At 43.7% G+C, this 21,964-nt stretch overlaps 2 pseudogenes; one reads left to right on the plus strand and one right to left on the minus strand.

Annotated features, from left to right (window-relative positions):
• Positions 1–13,203: 13,203 nt before the first annotated feature.
• On the minus strand, positions 13,204–14,925 carry LOC129485393 (elongation factor 1-alpha, oocyte form-like; annotated as a pseudogene).
• A 930-nt stretch (positions 14,926–15,855) lies between these two features.
• LOC129485394 (elongation factor 1-alpha 2-like) lies at positions 15,856–17,902 on the plus strand (annotated as a pseudogene).
• The last annotated feature ends 4,062 nt before the right edge of the window (positions 17,903–21,964 follow it).

Genomic DNA, 21,964 nt, shown 5'->3' on the forward strand with positions numbered 1-21,964 from the left:
TTCTCAAAATCCTTCCATTTTTGTCCACGTTCTTTTGCCTTTAAAATTCTAATTAATTTTCAGTCAGTCAGTTATGCCTACTGTATACTGTTTGTGATAAAGAGAATTTGGAACAACGTGAATATCTAATAATAAGTGATAACTTGGAACTGGCACAAAATTAAGACAGCCTAACAAGCCAAACAAGAACAAGTGGCTTAAAAATGAAAAACTGTTAAACTTTCAAAAAAAAAAAATGTTCCCTTAATTTTTTGTACTGTTACTCGAGAAGTTGGCAGTCTTCAACCTGCTAGGGGGACCTCACCAGAACCCCACCATGCTGGAGCCTAACTTCCAACTTCTAGAACTGTGAAAAATAAATTTCTGCTCTTTATAAACAACTCAGTCTATGGTACATTGTTATAGCAGCCCAAACTTATTAAAACAATGTACAAATACACATAGGTAGATGGGAGTTATATAATATATATTTTATATTAAAATATGCTATGTTTTACATATATATAAATGTGCTATATTTTATATGTTGTTCTGAAACTTGCTGTGTTTACTTAGTAGTACGTCTGGGACATCTTCATGGATCAATGCCATATCCTTTTTAATGGCTGTATTTCTTACCATGTAATGGTCATTCCATAATTTATTGAATCACATTCTTATTGGTGGACTGTTTTATGTTTTGCTATTACAGATCTTCCTATGAACATCTTTGTGCAGATGTGCACAAGTGCTAGGATTTTTGAAGGATAGAGTTCTGGAAGCAGAATTTTTAGGTCAAAGGGAATGTCTGTTTTTAAGTCTGAGAGTTTCTCCCCATTTTTTCCTCTTATTTTGTTGAGTTTTTAATTTTTGTAAATGGAGAAAAGCCTTAATGGTTTTCCCAGATAATAATCCCAGCAAGTTACACACACTAGGCAGCAACCTATATAGCTCACTCTCTTCCCAAGTGTATGGAGCTGGCCCAGTGGTCTGGAAGCCACACTGCTGCTGTAGATTCCCAGGTCACCCTGGGCTGGGGACTACCATGGTGCCTTGATGCCACCATGGCTCTCTGTCTCAACTTCTATGAACATTATCACCTGTGCTACTCCTCTCTGCCTGTCCAGGGACAGGTGCACAGAGGAGAGCCAGATAGCAGAACCCCTTCTCTGAAGCACAAAATGCCAGGCTCTCAGGCCGTGCATTTGGATAGGAAGCTCCAGGAAAGATAGATGCTATCCAGAAAAATTAAAGCAATTCTCCAGAGCCTAAATGCTGAGCTCTACTCATAACATCAGGCCATGTATGGATGGTCATAAATCTATAACCTTGAGATTGTTTATCTCTATCATGTAGAAAAACATAAAGGAATTCTTAAAGCATGACTTTCCCTATGAGGTTCATCAGGAGCAATTGTACTACTTAGGCTGTAGAGTTAAAGTCTCCACCTATTTCCTCAAATTGTGGTCCACAGACCAGCAGCATTAGCCTTACTAGGGGGCATGCTGGAAATACAGAATGCCAGACCCACCAAATCAGAATCTGCACTTCAACAAGTTCTCCAGGAGATCCATATGCACTTTAACATCTGGGAAGCACTGCTTTAGATTTTTCACTTGGAACAGACTGAATAGTTTTGTGAACTTGGTTGAGTTAATCACTCTGTTGCTCAGTTGCTGAATCTACAAGACAGGATGATTACAAGAAGACAATGATGCAACATATACAAAGAGCTTAGTACAGTGTCCGACAGTAATAAGCATGTAAATGGTTACTACATGTTATTTTTCCTAATTTTCATTCAGCTCCCACTGTGTAGAATGGGCTTTAATAATTTCCAGGAGTCCCATCTAGCCTGGCTGCTGGAGAAACAGTTCAGTTGATAATGATTTAAAAAATTTATAAAAATGAAAAATCCTTTGACTTAAAGCTCAGGTAAACTCTGGAGCCATAATTTCTGAGAAAATTATTTGGAGCATTATCCAACATCTTTAAATAAATGTGTTTTATGCAGATAGGAGTTCCAGGGCTTTGATGCAGTTGTGTATCTGTATTGAGGCTCATCACCCTCTCACTTGGTGATTTTTTGATGAAGCCAAGGCTCTGATCAATTTCAGGAGCTGCTTCTTAAGGTAGAGACTTAAGACTGTATGATTTCTGTGACCCAGAAAGAAACAGCATTTAACTAGGTCACAAGAGAATTCAGTGACAGGTGAGGGGATCTTGGTGTATGGGAAAGCTAGCAGTTTGGATGCTTGTTGTAAATGGCAGGAAATTGACTTTGAGAGGAATGGGATTTAAATGACCAAAAAGGACAGCAACTTGAAGGACAAAACTGAAATTCAGTGATAAGATTTACTGTGTACATAATTCACCTAGCACAGAAAAGTCTTAGAATGGGCTGTAAACACAAAGGGACTTTTACGTGTCTCAGAATATAATTAATTAAGAATTCAGGATACAAGGTAATTAGAGAAACCAATAACCTGGAGGCATACTGCTGGATTATTCTGATCATTTTTAACAATGAGAAAATCTGATTTTCTGGTCATGTGGCATAGATCTTAAATTTAGATAATGTGAAGAGCAATGTTCATACAGTGTAGTCAGCAAATTAAATTATTTATTTTGATTTTGACTTTCCAGCAAAAATCAGGATTAAATGATTAAATCTAAATCATGAAAATTATTGTGGAACTGAAAAATACTTGAGAGAAAAATGTACAAATTGCCATTGAATCTCATGTCTTCCTTAACACAAAGCTGCCAGTGTTGTTCCCTTTGTAATAATTGTGCACAGGTGTGCGTGTGTGCGTGTGAATCTATTTCACTATCTGATGTTACACACTGGGGCAACAGAAAATGAATGAACTATTTCTGTATATAATGGAGATGATATTGAGTTACTGGTGAATTATGCCAGCTTCTCCAGACAGGTAGAGGTTGTACATTTTTTTGTCTCCAATTAGTGCTCATTGAGTTAAAAATTAAAAACTGAATTCACTTTTTGATGAACCCAATATTCACAGATGTGCTCCAATCTACTGTACTTACTGAATTACCCATTTTTACATTATTTCAGGCATTGCTTATGTAAATATTTCCAAGTATCTTTGTGATGCTTTGTATTAATTAGTTGTCTAGCATGCATTTTCAAGACTGCTAGAATGATTTTACAATAATCTAAACTCATTTTGTATCTGTAAATTCCTATTTTAATTTCACTATCAAGATTTCCCAGTGCCCCACTGAGAGCTTTGGTTTCAGGGAGACCTAGATTTGACTCTCTCTGCTGTGGGTTACATTGTATTCTCCAAAAAAGACATGTTGAAGTCCCAGCCCCCAGTGTCAGTGGATGTAACCTTATTTGGAAAGAGGGTCTTTGCAAATGTATTATAGTTAAAAATGAGATCATATTATATTAGGGAGTTCCCAATCCAAAATGACCATTGTCATTATAAGAAGAGGGAAGGAGACATAGACCCACAGATGGAGATTGGGGCAATGCCATGTGAAGATGGAGACAGAGATCGAATGGATGTGTCTACAGGACAAGGAATACCAAAGACTCTAGACCCTAGGAGAGAAGCACAGAACAGTTTCTCCCTCAGACCCTCCAGAAGGAACCAACCATGCTGACATCTTGATTTTGGAATTCTAGCCTCCGGAACTGTGAAAGAATAAATTTACATTGTTTTAAAACCACCCAGTTTGTGGTATTTTGTAATAGCAGCTCTAGAAAATGAATGCACCTTCTGGCCAGGTCTGAGACCTTGCAAGAGTATTTTTTTTTTTTTTTTTTTTTGAGACAGAGTCTCACTCTGTCACCCAGGCTAGAGTGCAGTGGCGCTATCTCAGCTCACTGCAAGCTCCACCTCCCGGGTTCATGCCATTCTCCTGCCTCAGCCTCCCAAGTAGCTGGGACTGCAGGTGCCCGCCACCATGCCTGGCTAAATTTTTTTTGTATTTTTAGTAGAGACAGGGTTTCACCGTGTTAGCCAGGGTGGTCTCAATCTCCTGACCTCATGATCCACCCGCCTTGGCCTCCCAAAGTGCTGGGATTACAGGCATGAGCCACCATGCCTGGCCACAAGAGTATTTTTAACTTCTCTGAATTTCTGATTTCTTTTTTTCTTTCTCTTTTTTGTCATTGTTATTGTTGAATTTCTCTTCAGAATACTTAGTTTGACAACCAAAACTATATCTACCTTACAGAATCATGATGGTGGTTAAATTAGATGAGGCTTATATGAGTGCTTAGCACTGTGCCTGGCACACGCTGTGCTGTGATTCTAGTTTCTCCTCAGTTCAAGAAGCCTGGAGATAAGAAACACAGCCCAACAGAGTGAGCCAGCTCAGTCAGTCCATTCTGCATTGCTATAAAGGAATACCTGACACTGGGTAATTTGTAAAGAAAAGAGGTTTATTAAGACTCACGGTTCTGCAGGCTATACAGGAAGCAGGGCACCAGCATCTGCTCCTGGTGAGGGCCTCAGGAATCCTACAATCACGGCAAAAGGTAGAGGAGAGTCAATGAGTCACCTGGTAAGAGAGGAATCAAGAGAGAGATGGGGAGGGGCCAGGCTCCTTTAAACAACCAGCTCTCTTGTAAACTAACAGAGTGAGAACTCATTATTATTCCTCACAAGGAATATATTATATTTTGTATTGTGTATATTTTTAATAATTTTCTTGAGCTTACAAAGTCATCATAACTAAGTTTTAATGATTTGGCTTCTTTATATTTGAAAGCCATGGATAAATTTATGGAAGTTGAAGCTTTCAAGATGGAGAGCTGAGGGGAAGTGGTGGTAAAGAGAATCCTTAACCTTCTAAAACTGGCATCAAGGAGGACTTCTGTCCCTTTCCCTGGGACATCCCTGGATCATTGGCCTGTCCACTGGGAGAGAGGCTTGTGCTCAAGAATGAGAGCCTTTGGAGATGTGGATGCTGCCAAGGGGCCACGGGAGACCTTCAGGCCAGGGCCTAACACCTTACTGGTCACAAGGAATGGGAACTTCCCAAAACTTCATACTTTGTTCAGAGGCAACTTCCTCGAATTTCTAGGAGGGCTTTCTTGAAGCCACTTTTGTAGGGCCAACACCTTCTCGGGGTTCATGTTTGTTTGGGGTGGCTGAAGGAGATCATGGAGCTCTAGCCCCTCCCCAAACCAAGTCACCCCTTGTTGTGCCCACTAATAACATGCTTAGTCTCAGGGGACACTCAGAAGAACCACTCCGCTCCCTGATGTGTCACTACATTACTAAACTCCAAGCTTCTTATATTAGTCAGGGTTCTCCAAAGAAACAGAACCAATGTATACATATATACATATATACATATATATATATATGGAGAGAGAGAGAGAGAGAGAGACAGAGACAGAGAGAGATTTAGTCTAAGGAATTTGCACAAGTGATTGTGGGGAAGTTTGGTGAGTCCAAAATCCAAGGGGTAGGCCCATAGGCTGGAGACTCCAGGAAGAGTTGTGATGCAGTCTGTCGGCAGAATTCCTTCTTGCTCAGGGGAGCTCCTCAGTCTTTGTCTTACTAAGGCCTTCATTTGATTGGATGAGACCCACCCATATTATGAAGGATAATTTGCTTTACTCAAAGCCCACCAGTTTAAATGTGAGCCTCATCTAAAAACATTTTCACAGAATAATGTTTCACCAAATATCTGCCAAGTTGGTACATAAAGTTAATCATCACACTCCTCAAAGGCAGGAAGCCCCACTCTCTTAGTAGCCTGAGGCTGGGGGATGATCCATATTCTTTATGTACAGTTGACCCTTGAACAAGGTCGAGTTTAGGGACACACATTTCCTCAAAGTCAAAAATTCACGCATGACTTCTGACTCCCCCTAAAATTAATTACTAATAGCCTATTGTTGACCACAAGCCTTACCAATAGCATAAACAGTCGATTAACACATATTTTGTGTATATATATAAAATATATATATATATACACACATATATATAAATTATAGTGTATTCTTACAAGAAAGTAAACTAGTGAAAAATGTTATTAAGGAAATTATAAGGAAGAGAAAATATACTTACTATTTATTAAGTGGAAGTGGGTCATTATAAAGATCTTCATCCTCATTGCCTTCACATTGAGTAGGCTGAGGAGGAAAAGGAAGAGGAGGAGGGGTTGGTCTTGCTGTCTCATGTGTGGAGAGGTGAAAGAAGTAGAGGAGGTGGAAGGGAAAGCAGGTACATTTGGTGTAACTTTTATTGATTAAAATCCACTAATGATGAGCCCAAGCACTTCAAACTCACATTGTTCAAGAGTCAAATGTATTTTTATTTGACTTTAAAAGTAATCTATACAAATTTTAAATTAGAAGACAAACAAGAAAACAAAAGTCTTTTCTATCCCCAACTTACTCCCAAGAGGCACACCAGATACTATTTTGGTGCATATCCTTCCTGTCATTTTTCTTCTGTATGTGTGAAATTTGTTTTACAAATACGGGATCCAACTGGACACACTATTCTGCAATTTGCCTTTTTCACCTGGTGGGAGTCTCTGGACATCATTCCATTCTTAGCACCTTCTTTTAGCAGCTGCATAATATCCCACCAGAGGAATGCACCCTAATTTATTTAATAGTCCCCACTTATTTATATACATTTTTCATTATTTTCAGTTTGGGACAATCACAAACAATACTGCGATGAATATCATTTGACATATTTTAGCAATCCTATTCCAGTATATTTTACAATGAAGATTTAATAACAAACTTGTTATATCAATGGATATACCTATTTTAAATGTTGCTAGATATTGTCAAGTTAACAGGTGCTTAAGAAATGTGTGTTGAATTGATTTGAAAAGACACATAGTTCTAAAGCCAAGATAGAAGAGGGGGAAAGGATAGTGACATGGAAAGGGAAGGAATGAATCGAGAAAGGTGAGAATATTTTGATCCCAATTTGCATCTTGCTCTACTGATGCTATAGACAGTACATTGTACCTTTCAGGCCTCTGAGGGTTGTGCAAAATTACTCCAATTAGGGAAGCTTCACAAAGGCAGGGCTCTATTTTGTCATTAATGTAACTCAATCTCCTAGAACAGAGCCTAATACAAAGATGTTAGATAAATATTTGTTAAATAAATAAATGCATGAAAACCAGGAACCCTGGAGGTTAACTTAAAGAAGATATGCAAACTATCTTGCATGTCATATGCACTGAGTGCATCTTCTAACTATAAGGGTATCATGGTACCTACCCTTATACTAGCAGATGCTGAATCACACCATCAGTATTAGAACAGTAAGTAAATCCCAGCTTGCTGCCTGCAAAGCACATACCTTCTTCCCACTGCCACATCTGGAGTGCCCTTGGCTAAGAGACTGCATCTGGAAGTAGGATTCAGGCTCCAGGCATAGGCTGAAATTCACACAAGGACAGGGTCAAATAACTGACAGCAGCACAGTTTGGCATAAGCAAGACAAGGGTTCCTGCAAGATTTAAGCCTGGCCTCGAGCTACATTTTTCACTGAGCCTCTGGTTGCTTGCTGTGTGGGGCATGAGGGGAGGGAATATACATGTTTTCTTCTGCAGAATTTCCTCTTGCAGTGTACAGACCAGTTTTCATCATGGCACCGAAAGAGGTGGGAAGAATGCGGTGTAGGTTCTGCCACACACCCTGTAACTGTGGCAATTATACCATTTTGGATAATTGCCTTGTAATTGCTGCTGTGAGTTAAAATCTAATGTTATCCTCCAATTGTTCTGACGTCTTTTCATGAATAATGCAATCACCCCGTGAGCCCTCTGCCAGTTTCTCATTTAGATTGGCCCTGTGTTTGAGTTATGCACCATTGCCCTACTCACCATTGTCTCACAAAACTAACGCGGCAGAGACAATACAGGAAATAATTGGGACTTGGCTGATTATGGAGAATGGGAATGTGAATGAGTAAGATGTGAAGTTTTTCTGTGGAAATATTTCCAAACCCCAGTTGACCCTACAGGTAGACAGGATGGAGAGGGGCAGGTTTTTCTTCATGGGTCTTAGTCTGCTGCTGTCTATATATGCTGGACACACTTGCTCTGGCTGATGCGGTGGGACTTTTCTTAGAACAGAAGGAAAACATATTTTTCTATAGGGCGACTTTTCTCAGTTATACTGTTGTCATCATCAAATGTAAACAGCTCTGTAAACATAAGCTAGTGTGTCTCCCTACAAGGCCAAAATACCAATTGTTCAATGAATGGGCAATGGCAGCTGGGATTTCTGTTTCCAGTGTCTGGAACTTGGTTTAATGTGACAAAAAGAAGTCAACTGCGTTCAGAAGAATGGCAATAGAGTCATTTTAAAATTTCAATTTAGCTTCTACCCAGAAAAGGGACAACCTCAGGTGGTAGAGTATTGCTCAGTTATTTCTATGCCAGTGAAGCTGATGCCATCATTACTGGGCCTTCTGAGGCCTAATGAAAGTGGACAGAGGTACCCTGGCAGTCAATGGAGCTGTCAGGTCAGGTCTAGTCTTGATGTTCTTTTTGCATAAGGGCCCAAGTTAAATTTCTGAGAAAGCTCAAAGCCTGCACTTCTCATTTAAAGGAAAGGCACCCACCTGAGCACCCTATGACTCCTCGCTGCCCTCAGCACTAAGCCTAGACTCCCTAGCTTGGCATCAAGGGCCTCCAAGAACTTGGCCGGGTGCAGTAGCTCACACCTGTAATCCCCTTTGGGAGGCCGAGGTGGGAGAATCACAAGGTCAAGAATTTGAGACCAGCCTGGCCCACATGGTGAAACCCTGTCTCTACCAAAAAAATACAAAAATTAACTGGGCGCTGTGGCGGGCACCTGTAATCCCAGCTACTCGGGAGGCTAAGGCAGGAGAATTGCTTGAACCCAGGAGGTGGAGGTTGCAGTGAGCCGAGAGCATGCCACTGCACTCCAGCCCTGGAGACAAAGTGAGACTTTGTCTCAAAAAACAAACAAACAAACAAACAAGGAACTTGGCCTTCTGTTCATGTTACCAACCTGCAGCCAGAGCCAGCCATACTGGCCCCCCTGCTGAGTCCTGTATGGGCCATTCTACATGTTTTTTTAGAGGTTGACTTTTTTACCTCCAGAATCAGTTTTCTCTGATTCCTCAAGCTTCATTGTTGCCCCTCTTATGTTCTTCCATAGCCTCTTGAAGTTAGCCCTATCACGGCATTTCTTATATCACATTATAATTTTCAGAATACTTATTTGTCTTCTTTACCAGACTGTGAGATCTAGGTGGGCAAGACAGTGTTCAACACAGCTCAACCACAGTTTCATCGATGAAATCTGGTAAAAGAGGAAGTGAATGAATGAATGCATAGGTGACACGCCACCCTCCTGGCTTTAGTTGGGTGGAGTAAGCCAGGTGTCCGCTGTGAGTCTGAAGGATCAGGAGCCGTAAGTGCTAGCCTGGGGTGCCAAGTAGCTGGCGCTGGTGAGGTCTGTGTATCTTCCCAGGGCAAGGTCCCTTCACACAGGCATAGACCACCCCAGGGAGTCAGGTGTGAGCTGCACAGCCTCCCAAACTGGCTTGAGGAGATGGGTTGAGAGTCAATCAGAAAGGAACTTTGTTCGAGCTCTGGAGTCTGACAGGGACAAACAAAAATCTGAGAGCCAGAGCGTTTTCTCTTGGGTCTGAGATAATTCAGGTAAGCTCTGCAGCCAGGGGCTGCTGGGAAGAGGGGAAACTGTAGGGCGCAGCAGGCTTTCACCAGAAATGGTGATGGGAGGAGAGCCAGGGACCTCCCCCACTGCTGACCCATGACTGGCAGGAAAGCTCCTGCCAGGAAACTAAATCTGGGCTTCCGGGAAGTGGGCTGGCTATGCTGGGGGCAGCATGACCTCTCAGAGAAGAGCGCATCCAAGGACTTCTAATGCAGTGTCCCCATGAGATAGGTGGTCTGCAAGATAGTTTTATTTTAGACGGTAGGGGTTGTTGTTTAACATTCGAAGCACCATAATTGGGAGCACACACTCTAGAGGTGGTTATGTAGCATGTGACAGAGTAATCAGAAGCCCCCACTCCAGGGGCTTTATTACCGCAAGCCTCAGACAAGCTCAACCTTATGTATCTCCAGTCAGCACCAGATGGTTTGTTGTTTGTCATATTGGATATTAGAAAAGATTTTGTATTGGTGAAATGAGCAGAATTCAAGACCTGTAGATTAACTAGAACTATTGTACAGGCACCTCTGTGGATAAACAGATGAGCCCCGCAGCCCTGACCCTTTGAACTGGCAGCGAAGACCTGAGGACTCTATCTTGCTGAGAGCCATTTCCAGAGGATTGTCCCCACCTGAAGGCCAGCTGAAGCCTGCTGCCAGGATCCTGTCACACCTGCATGCAAAATGCTCGTCAGAGACTGAAAGGCTAGGATGCCGAGACCTCAAACCACACAACAGACATGTGATTGTTTTGTACCTGCTGATTCAGTCTGAGACTTGTTTTATTGTGCTACCTGGTGGCAGGGGTGGGGTGAGGAGGATCTAGCAAGTGATGGCCTCCAATATCTGTCAGAAAAGAACCTAATAATTGTAACTGGCCAATATGGCTTATATCCATTTCCAACATTACAAAGGGCCCTGGACCAGCAGGCACTGGCACTGTGGCCTAAGACGACTACAAAGTTTTTTCTCAGATAAAAGGTGAGAGCTCTTACGTCCTAGTGTACATCGCTGTAGCTACAGTTTGGTACAAAACTTTGGCCAGTTCTGGGGCGCTATGCTTGCAGTGCTGCACAGAAGTGTTCTTGGAGTTTCTAATGAGATGACATTCCCCACTTACCAGTATTTTCTGTTATGTTCATTCTACTAGGTGTTTTGAGGCTCCCCCTTCTTCCTGAGCAATGAGAAATGACAGAGTAGAGAATACGACACTTGGGCTAGGTATAGTGTCTCATGCTTGTAATCCCAGCATTTTGGAAGGCTGAGGCGGGAGAATCCCTTGAATCCAGGAGTTCAAGACCAGCCCCTGGGCAACAAAATGAGACCCCCTATTGATAAATAAAAAAAAGTAATTAAATTAAAATAATGTTAAAAATAATATGGCACTTGGAGGATTAACCCTGATAATTTTAGTTTTCTTTTTAAATTAAATTGTTATGATATCCTTAAGAAACAAGCACTAATACCATGATCATTCTTGAGAACTAAGAATAAATTGACATTCAGTCATTCACTTGCTTTAGCACATATATAGCGACATTCATTCCCTACTGAGCAAATGTTCATTGAGTGAATATTAGAGACCCAGACACTGATAGGTTATATGTTTATTTCCCCAGTCATTTTTAGCAAAGCTGTAGTTGTGATTTGTAGAAGACAAAATAAAGTGTTCTGGACAAAAAAGACTGTATTGCACAGGCCTGGGAAGGAGGTGAGGAATACAACAGGTGAGCATTCTGCATTCTATCCCTGCACAGCTCCTGCACCTGCCTGGCTCTCCCGTGCAGGCTGAATGGCCTTTGATGACATTGACAGACTTGAGGTGTTCCAAAGCTTGGTCCAGGTCCCATTAGGCACTGATTCATGCTGACAACAGCTGGAATTTTGACAGGCTTCCCAGCACTGAAGACAGGTGAGCTTCTTGATGCCTGTCCTGGTGACAGCTCTGATATGTGATCCTGCTATTATTTCTAGGTTTGTGCTGGGTCTCAGGTTTCCCAGGAGATTTGCACTTGAGAGGGAAGCAACATGACAGACAGGAACAGGTAATGTTATTGTTATTGATCAGTGAGAGAAATAGCCCACTGCACTCCTACTCTAACCCTGGGTCACCACAATCTCAGGAATGGACAGGAAATGATGGCATTCCCAATCTGACCCAGAAAGGACTCCAACAGTCCTCCTGGGAATAAAACCATTTTCATAGTCAGCATTCTCAATGTTTGAAGCTTAATCGTTTTTCCAATCGTAAAACTGATCACAGTCATGCAGTTGATTCATTTCCCTTTCCAGGTGGAACAGAATCTATGTGCACATCCTAGCACCTCCTAGCAGATGCTTAGGAACAAAGGATACTGTTTCCATGTAGAATTGCTCCCCTGATTATGTCATCCCTTTACTCCAGACCATTTCTAACTGCCCCAGCATCTCTAATAACAGGCAATCCATCCCCACATCTCATCAGACAAGCTCCATTCTTCTAATTCCTCAGGCCAAAGACCTGGATGTCACTCTTGACTTCCCTTCCTCATACCCCACATCCAATCTTTAGAGATTTTTGTCAGCTCCACCTAAAAAATATATTCAGAACCACCTCTCACCATTTAACTCCATGACTACTCCTCTGGTCCACATCATCATCTTGCTTGGATTATTGTTGTAGACTCCATTTGTCTCCACAGTTTCCATTCTTCATGGTCTGCTCCCCATCTCTACTATTTTCTTTGCTTGTTTTCTTCATGCACTACCACCTGATATTTGCCTTCTGTCTCCACCCACTCAATAAGCACATGGGGTCAGAACAGCATCTGGCACTTGGTAAGTGCCAATATTTGATGGACGAATGGGTTAAGAACACATTGCAGGCAGACCCTGGGTCCTGTCTCCCAGGAGATGCTGAATGAGCACATAATTTAGCTTAGTAAGCTCCATGAAAAGTTATCCTGTTGCACCCATTAATTGACAACAACAAGATCAAAGGTTGTAAGAACTCCAACCATTGATTCCTTACCCTCTAGGCATATTAACCTAACTTAAATTTAACATGTTGAGCACCAGCTTCTGAGCCCAAGTTCTAAATGAGCTAGTTAGAGTCTCCACCTCACTGCATTAGCTGAATAACCTTCAGCACTGAATGATGGTTACACCAAAAATCATACAGTAGAGTTGGAACAATCTATTGGCACTAAGATCCTACCCCAGTGCTGTTACGAGTATGCTTTTCACACCTGAAAACCATCCACCTATTTTACAGGGAGGAGAGACCACAGAGGGAAGGAAATGGGAGAGAGGTTGGAATGATACCCTGGGTATGAGAATGAGGTAGACAACCCCGAATTGTTTTATGACCCTTGGGAAGCCTATGGACTTTAAATAATAATTATCCTGCCTAGAAGTTCTCCATCTACCCATGCTTTCTTCTTTGAAAGAAACCAGGGAAGCTAGTCAAGTTTTATCCACTTTAGGAAATACATACATTCATTGGATGTTTAGTTATTGTGGGGGAAGGGGGAGCTGAGGACACTGCAGAGAGGAGGGTGGGCTTCATTTCACGCTGGCTTTTGCTGCAGACTTGGTGACCTTGCCAGCAGTGGAGGACTTCTTGTCCACAGCCTTGATGACCCTAACAGCTTCTGCTTGTCTCATGTCCCACACTGCAAAACAGCCTGGAAGAGAAATGGAAGAATGACATGCCTGGAAAGTGGCCCAGAAGGAAATGCCCCTTAGCCGCTGCCCTGCCCTCAGCTACAGAATGGAGACTGTGCTTTCCTGTCAGGACTTAGTAGCACTATTCCTGGCTCACCTAGAGGTGGGTATTCAGAGAAGGTCTCCACACACATGGCCTTGCCAGGGACCATCTGCACAGTGGCTGCATCCCCCACCCTCAGAGCCTTGGGGTTCTCCTCCAGTTTCTTGACAGAGTGCCAGTCAATCTTTTCCCTCAGTTGGGCAAACTTTGCAGGAGACTTGGGTTGTATGACAGTGCAGCATGGGGTAGTAGCCGGCATGGATCTGCCCAGAGTGGTTCAGGGCAGTCACCTGGTGGGACAGCAGGGTGGAATTAGACAGATGGCAGCAAAACCTGTGGCCTCAGTGTAAATCAGGACTAATCCTGAAGCACTCCCACCTGCACCAGGCCCAAGACCGTTTGCTCCCTGGGGCTTACCTGTGCCACAAAACTGTCAGCCTCTATGGGAGGGACCATTCCTGCTGTCTCCAGCCACATTACCCGGCCAAACGTCCTTCACAGACACATTCTTCATGTGGAATCCTACGTTGTTAACTGGCAGGGCTTCCGCCAGGGCCTCATGGTGCATCTCCACAGATTTAACCTCAGTGGTGACATTGCTAGGGGCAAATGTGATCACTATCCCAAATTTCAAAAAACCACTCTCCACACGGCCCACTGGCACAGTGCCAATGCCTGTTCAACCTGGGAAAGGAAGTCAGTCCCAGACACACCCAGTGAGAGCTGGCATCCTGGGATGCCCCTTGGCTTTTGAGTTCAAGGACAAAGGACCACCTATGGAATTGGTAGAAAGCACTAGATGGATCTCTGACTGTTTAAAACTGTGTACGGATAGCTTGGAAATGCTAGGTGCTTTTCCACTTTATCCTTGCTCAGGGAAGAGGTGGAGTCAGGTTTTGAACCCTGGCAATCGTACTCCTGTGGACTCCCTAGGGGATTCAATTAAGGAATCCCTAACAGTGTAGTCTACCCTCAGCCCCACTCAGCCCTCGGTCACCTCCCATCTTATACACATCTTGCAGGGGCAGCCTCCTACCACTGCTCCTGCATTGCCTCTTCCCACTTCAGTGCCTAGCTCAGAGCCAGGGACATGAAAGGTTAAACTGAAAAGTAAAACTAGGGCCGGGCGAGGTGGCTCACGCCTGTAATCCCAGCACTTTGGGAGGCCGAGGCGGGCGGATCACGAGGTCAGGAGATCGAGACCATCCTGGCTAACACGGTGTAACCCCATCTCTATTAAAAATACAAAAAATTATCCAGGCGAGGTGGCGGGCGCCTGTAGTCCCAGCTACGTGGGAGGCTGAGGCAGGAGAATGGCTTGAACCCTGGGGGAACGGAGCCTGCAGTGAGCCGAGATTGCGCCACTGCACTCCAGCATGGGTGAAAGAGTGAGACTCCTTCTCAAAAAAAAAAAAAAAAAAGTAAAACTGATTTGCCCAGGCTCACATCTCCTGGACTAATTCCTTGGCTATATCAGGTACTTCCAAGCAGTCCTGACCCTGACCTTTCTCCTGCATTGGCCATCCCCTGACCACTTGGAGCTTAGACAGCCCCTGTTCGTCCAATCAACTTCCATCCCTCCACCTCTGACCCATTTATAGTACAAGAGATCCTGACCCTCTGTAGTCTGCAGCTTGTCCCCTTTAAGTCCTCACTTCTAAAAAAGAAGCAGCAGAACTGATCCAGAGATCAACAAGAACCGCAGCAACTGTCAACAGCGTGAACTCTTTGCCTCCTGCTTTTATGAGCCGAGCCCTACCTGCATTGCCCCTCCTGGTTCTCACCAAATCTGAAATGAGAACCTGTTCAGGTTAAAAAATGCCACTCCTTACCCTTAGGCCCAATGTCAGAGACTTCTTCCTTGACTGATTGAGTGATTGGATAAAGGGAGGGTGAGTGAAGCTGAATATACTTTTTTTCCCCCAAATCTTGCAGAATTAAGCAGAAACACTTTTTTTTATTTATTTTTATTTTTTTTACTTTTTTGATACAGTGTTTCACTCTGTCACCCAGACTGGAGTGCAGTCATGTGATCTCCGCACACTGCAACCTCTGCTTCTCAGGCTCAAGTGATTCTCCCACTTCAGTCCCCTCAGGTGCACACTACTGTGCCTGGCTAATTTTTCTTTTCTCTATTTTTAATTTTTTGTAGAGATGGGTTAAATCACATTGCCCAGGCTGGCCTTCTTTTCCTAAGTTCAAGTGATCCTCCTGCTTCAGGCTCCCAAAGTGCTGAGATTACAGGCGTGAGCAACTGTGCTCAGCCCACTGTAACTTTATGGGGACCAAACTTCTGGACATGTGGAGAAGGGAAGGAAAAGGATCTGAAAATAAGAGAAAAAACATAAATTCTTCAGTAAGAGGGAATAGAAGAAGACAGGCCTGGAATAATCTAGTCTCACCAGCTGGCTGTCTTGACCAGCAGTTATTCTAGTAAACCTACTGCCATGGGCAAAGAGAAGGCCTTTATCAATATCGTCATCATTGGCCACGTGGACTCTGGCAAGTCCACCACCACTGGGCCTCTCACAAATGTGGGGGCATTGACAAGAGAATCATTGAGAAGTTTGAAAAGGAGCCGGCAGAGGTAAGGCTCCCTCTGTGTCTGGAAGTGTGTGGAGGGGAAGCCTCTTTCTTGTGGGTAGTTCTAGCTGCAGAGTACAGAAAACCATGCACTCTGCAAGCCTAAAATGCTGCTGTCTGAGGTAGATCTGTCTGCTGTCCATCAGTGCATTTATTCTCCCACCCCTTGCCAGGTGGGCCAGGGCTCATTCAAGTATGCCTGGGTGTTGGACAAGCTGAGGGCAGAGAGAGAACGCAGGATCACCATTGATATCTCCATGTGGAAGTTCAAGACTAGCACATACTACAGCATTATCATCGATGCTCCAGGCCACAGAGACTTCATCATGACCATGATCACTGGCACTTCCCAGGTAAAGCAGTCCATGCCTTCAGAAACATTCCTATAGAGGGGGAAACTCAAGATTTATTTCTGAAGCTTGGAGAAGGAAGGTATCATAAGGCTTGTAAGCCTTTTCCTCACCCATGGCCATCATCCATCAATCCTGAAAGAATTAGGGAGGACAGGACTGAAAGTCCCATCACTCTCATGAAGCTCAGATCCTGTTGCCCTGGGGGTGGCCTACAGGGACCAGGTTTTCTTACACTCAGACTAGTAGATCAGTTGGTCCAGAAAGAAGGGACTAAAAGCTGAATTAGATGAGATTAAATGAGAGGAATCGGGAAGCAGGATCCCCATGCACCGCAGCCAGGGCGGTCCATGAATCCCATTTGGCCATCTGAGTTCTGGAGGGCGTTCCGCAGCTTTACAATGGGATTCGGAACCTCCCAAAGGCAGTCCGATGCTCCCTCCTGCAACCTCGTGTGTTTCTGCGTCCCCGCGGTGCAGGCCGACTGCGCGGTGCTCATCGTGGCAGGCGGCTGGGCGGAGGCCGGCATCTTCAAGAACCGGCAGACCCACGAGCTCCCGCTGCTGGCCAGCGTGAGAGGTGTCACGCAGCTCATCGTGATCTTCAACGAAATGGACTCCACCGAGCCCACCTACAGCTGCTCGCGCCTCCAGGTGATCACCAAGGAAGTAGGCGCTTGCATCAAGAAGATCGGCTACAACTGGCTGCCTGGCCTTCAGCCCATCTCGGGCTGGCATGGCGACAGCATGCTGGAGCCCAGCACTGATGCGAGTGCAGCGCCGGTAAGCAGGGACAGCCGGGGTGGGGCCGAGCGGACCACACCCCGGACTCACCTCCCCTCGACAATCCCGCAGATGCCTTGGTTCAAGTGCTGGAAGGTAAGTGGAAGGAGGGGAACGCCATGGGGGTGACTCTGCTGGAAGCTGTGAACTCCATTCTCCCAACAACGCGCAGGGTCGACAATTCCCTGAGGCTGCCCCTGCAAGATGTGTACAAGATGGGAGGTGACCCAGGCCTGAATGGAGCTGAGGGTAGGCTACTCCGTTAGGGATTCTGGAATTGATCTTTAATTGAATCCCCTAGGGAGTCCACAGGAGTATGATTGCCAGGGTTCAAATCCTGACTCCACCTCTTCCCTGAGCAAGGATAAAGTGGAAAAGCACCTACCATTTCCAAGCTATCCACTACAAAGTTTTAAACAGTCAGAGATCCATCTAGTGCTTTCTACCAATTCCGCAGGTGGTCCTTTGTCCTTGAACTCAAAAGCCAAGGGGCCTCCCAGGAAGCCAATTCTCACTGGGTTGTGTCTGGGACTGACTTCCCTTCCCGGGTTGAACAGGCATTGGCACTGTGCCAGTGGGAAGGTGTGGAGAGTGGCTTTTTGAAGTTTGGGATAGTGGTCACATTTGCCCCCAGCTATGTCACCACTGAGGTTAAATCTGTGGAGATGCACCATGAGGCCCTGGCGGAAGTCCTGCCAAGTAACAACGTAGGATTCCACGTGAAGAATGCAACCACTGCTTGGCTCTGCCCTGGGAACTGTGGATGCAAGTATGAGTGACACAGCGCCTGTCTTTGAGGGGGCTCCCACTCTGGTAGGGGAAACAGATGACTACAAAGGAGCTATTTCCGTGTAATGAATGAGGGCTGCAAAGGGGGCACACTGGGGAGATTCCCATGCGTATGGGGAGGTGAGAACACCTTCAGAGAGGAGAAGCTGTATCTGGTCTTCAAGATGAGACAGCACCTCAGGGCCCACAGGGGAGGAGGTGCTTGCCAGGCAGAGGAATCAGAGGAGGAGTCCTGCGCTCTTTTTGCCTGGAGGGCAGGAAATGGTGGGAGAAAGTATTGGCTAAAGAGGTGAGGGGAAAAGGGAGGATCATAATGCATGAACTCCTCAGGTTTCATTTTCCTACAGTGTAAATCTAATTATGTAATCCCTTTGCTTAAATTTTCTGATTACTCTTTTTATTTATTTATTCATTTACTTAGAGACAGGGTCTTGTTTTGTTGCCAAAATGCAGTGGCATGATCATAGCTCGCTGTAGACTTGGCCTCCCAAAGCGCTAGGATTATAAGCATGAACCACCTCTCCAGGCCTCTTGATTACTAGTACTGCCCACAGGGGGTAAATTGTAATCACTTGGCTGCATAGTAAGAAGCTCAGTGGCAACTGAGACTGCAGGCAGAGAGCCCTTTAGGAGACCATGTGGGAGTCCTGGAGGGAGGTGATGGAGACTGAGCCAGGCAGAACAGTTGAGTGTGTTGGACATATTTAGAAAGGGCGATGGGAAGAGAGGGAGGCAAGGCACTGTGCTAATTAGAGCGCACAGCCATGCGGATGGGGAACACTCCTCTGTCAAGATACTCTCCCTTCTCCCAAAGCCAGGCTTGAGGCCCTTCCTGCAGCTCCCAGGAGACTTCGTTGTTCAAATCTAGGTTCCTTCCTTACTCTGCAGCCTATCTGCGTGGTAAAAATGAGCTGGTCACTGTCCTCTTTGGGACTAAAATTCCCCAGTTTTACCATGACGTTATACAGTAATCCCCATTTATCTGAGATTTTACTTTCTCTGATTTCAGTTATCTGTAGCATAATACAATAGGATATTTTGAAAGAGAGAGAACATATTTACATAACTTTTATTATAGCATATTGTTTAAATTGTTCTATTTTGTTCATTGTTGTTATTAATCTTACTGTACCTAATTTATAAATTAAACTCTATCATAGGTACATACGTAGAGAAAAATGCAGTACATATAATGCATAGGGTTCATAACTGTACCATCCAAGGTTTCAGACATCCACCGGAGGTCTTAGAAGATATCCCCCACATATAAGAGGGAACTACTGGAATACCATGCATAGTTTCAGCCCCTGAAACAGCACAAAGGCAAATTAAATACAGTGTATAAGACAAGTTCACTTTCAAGTCAGATAGACCTAAGTCTAAATCTTGCTTTCTCTACTTACTAACGGTGTGAACTTAGTATCTCTGAACTTCTTCTGCAAACTAGGAATGAAACTGACTTCCTGCTTAACATAAGAATTAGAAGAGGTCATGCAGGCACGGGGCCTAGCATATGGTACTGATAAATAACTGGTATCTACTATTGTAGATACTACTATTTTCTCTACTGTCTTGTATTGCTGGATTGCAGTCACTGGGATGTAAAGTACTCACACATAGACAAAATGATTTGCTCAAGGTTATAGAATAAATTAATGAAGAAATAATATGATACCTCTCAGTACATAGGTTTCCAGCCTTCTGAGCCAGGCTATCTCCTCATTAAGAATTATTATTACACTTCTTCTATTTAAGTTACAGTATCTCTATGGTCTTGGCTGACTCAGAACTGAAGAAATAATCAGAATTAGAGGTTTCCTGACATTGAAATAAGCTAAAGGTAACTGTTCCTGATAGAATGACTTTCTCTGTCTAGTGCAATTGGCTGTTGCTAGGGAAATATCCCCATTATTTACAAATTCGAAGGGTTAGTTCTTTATCATTTTATTAGAAATAATATTCACAATTCATAAATGTAAAGTCATCAGAGTTTCTGGAATGGGATGGTTAAGAGTTAGAAATGAATCTATAGTGACTGTAATGCAGGCTTCAGATGGGTACGATGAAATAAAATCACTTGGAATGAAAAGCACAATGCACTGAGGAGTCATCGAGATAAAACAAGTTACGTGATTAAGATGTGCTTGTTGGGAAACTGCATAAATACAAGGAAAGGTCATTTTCCAGTGACAACCAAGGAGGGAGGGTTAATTCCTAAATGACTAGATGATGTAGCCAATATTGGCATAGGATCTAAATACACCTATTAATTAATTTATCGATCTGGAGAACTACTAACCAAAGCCTTTTGTCAGTTATAGTTAGTGAGCAGCAGTGTAGCTATTGGATTCCTCGCATTATCCAAGTTTCTAGACACAGAGAACCCATTGCAGACATAGACTGAGTCTGCACAATAGCACCAGTATATTTTAGAAATAGCAAAACATAACAAAGTGAAGATGGTGATGGGGAATTTTAAAGGTGAAGGTTTAACACTTAATATTAAGAAGAGCCACAGCCCTTTGTTAATAAAAATTTGTTTTTGTTAAGCTATGCAAATAGAACTAATTTACACAAAGTGATGAAATTGCTGCATTGTACACATGACTTTTGTGTCCCTGGTAGGGATAAAACCTTTCCATTTGGGGAAAGTTTGGATTCTGGTTGTCTCCTGGGAGGGATTTGATGGAGGTGGATATGTGGAGAGCCTTTTCTCTGATTCCTCTACTAACCAGGTGTCACATATCCAATTTGGAAAATAGAATGTTTACAGTTGAAGAATTATTTGACTTAGTTTTTCCCAGTTTCAAGTGTGGGAACATGCAGGGACAGGCAATTTTCCCAGAATCTGCTGCCTGAATAAGGAGATACTCAGTTTGCAGACCTGCAGAAATAAGAAATCAAGTCCTAAGTAGGAAGGAGATGTTTCCTCGCAACAAATACTTATGAAGCATCTTTCATGTGGCAGTCTGGGAGCACAAAAACAGACTATAATATCTGCCCTCCCTGAGTAAATAGCCTATGGGGGAAAATAAGGGCAGATTCACCCACACCGCACCTCAGAAGCTAGTCATAGCATTGGAGGAGACAAAGGACTTAATAATTTGGTGATTTTATAGTAATGATTTCCTGCTCAAATAACCCTTGCTTGGGGAATGGAGGCAGAGCGAGCCTTTTCATTTATGTTTCACAGCTTGACAACCTTCAGGAGCCATGGCAGTGTGAGGAGTTCTCGTAAAGCCCTTTTAGAATGGAAAGCTTTTCTTCTGAGCCATCCAAGTATCATTCATCAGCAAATATTTCCTGAGCACTTTCTCTGTGTTACCGAATCTCCACCCCAATGCTATAGATGGGCATTTTCCCCTGAGCTCCATTTTTGCAGATGGGTTGGAGAAGTAAAATGTAGGCAATGGAGGTGGAATTTGAATTTTAAATTTTAAAGCAAGAAATTTAACAAGATGTGTTTTTTTCTAAACCCCTTCTAAAGACAACATTCTTATTCCAGCCAAGACATGCTGCCTCTTTAGAAGTCCCCTAGGCGTCATTCTAGTAAAGCATCTTCATCTTAGATGTGGAAACTGAGACCCAGAGAAGTCAGATTACGTCTGATTTGAGTCCAAAAGTATTTATATGCCAAGAACAATGCCAAAATAATCCCTGCCAAGCCAGCTGGGTGGCACACTCACACCCACATACAGTAGGCTATTATAACCCAGAGGTCTGCACACACGTGGTGAGAGCACAGGCCCACAACAGATCCTAAAGGTTGATTTGACCAAGTGCCCTCTACTAAGCAGCCATCCAATGAAGGAAGCCCCCAGTACTATTTACATAATCATTTTCCTCCTCTAATGCTCTGGAGGCAACATCTTTTCTGCCGGGACTGCAGAGTTAATTTTAAGGGTCCCAATCTCCACTCACTTTGGATCACAAGCCAGATAGGGATATAAATCTAAAAATAATTGGATTCTGAACCTCAGCCCAGATCCAGGACAAGGCAGCAGATGGAGACCGAGAGTGTAAAGGCTGCCCCTCTCTCAGTACCAGGGTTT

The sequence above is a fragment of the Symphalangus syndactylus genome, chromosome 6, assembly GCF_028878055.3.
Source record: "Symphalangus syndactylus isolate Jambi chromosome 6, NHGRI_mSymSyn1-v2.1_pri, whole genome shotgun sequence".
In the NCBI taxonomy this organism is placed as follows: domain Eukaryota; kingdom Metazoa; phylum Chordata; class Mammalia; order Primates; family Hylobatidae; genus Symphalangus; species Symphalangus syndactylus.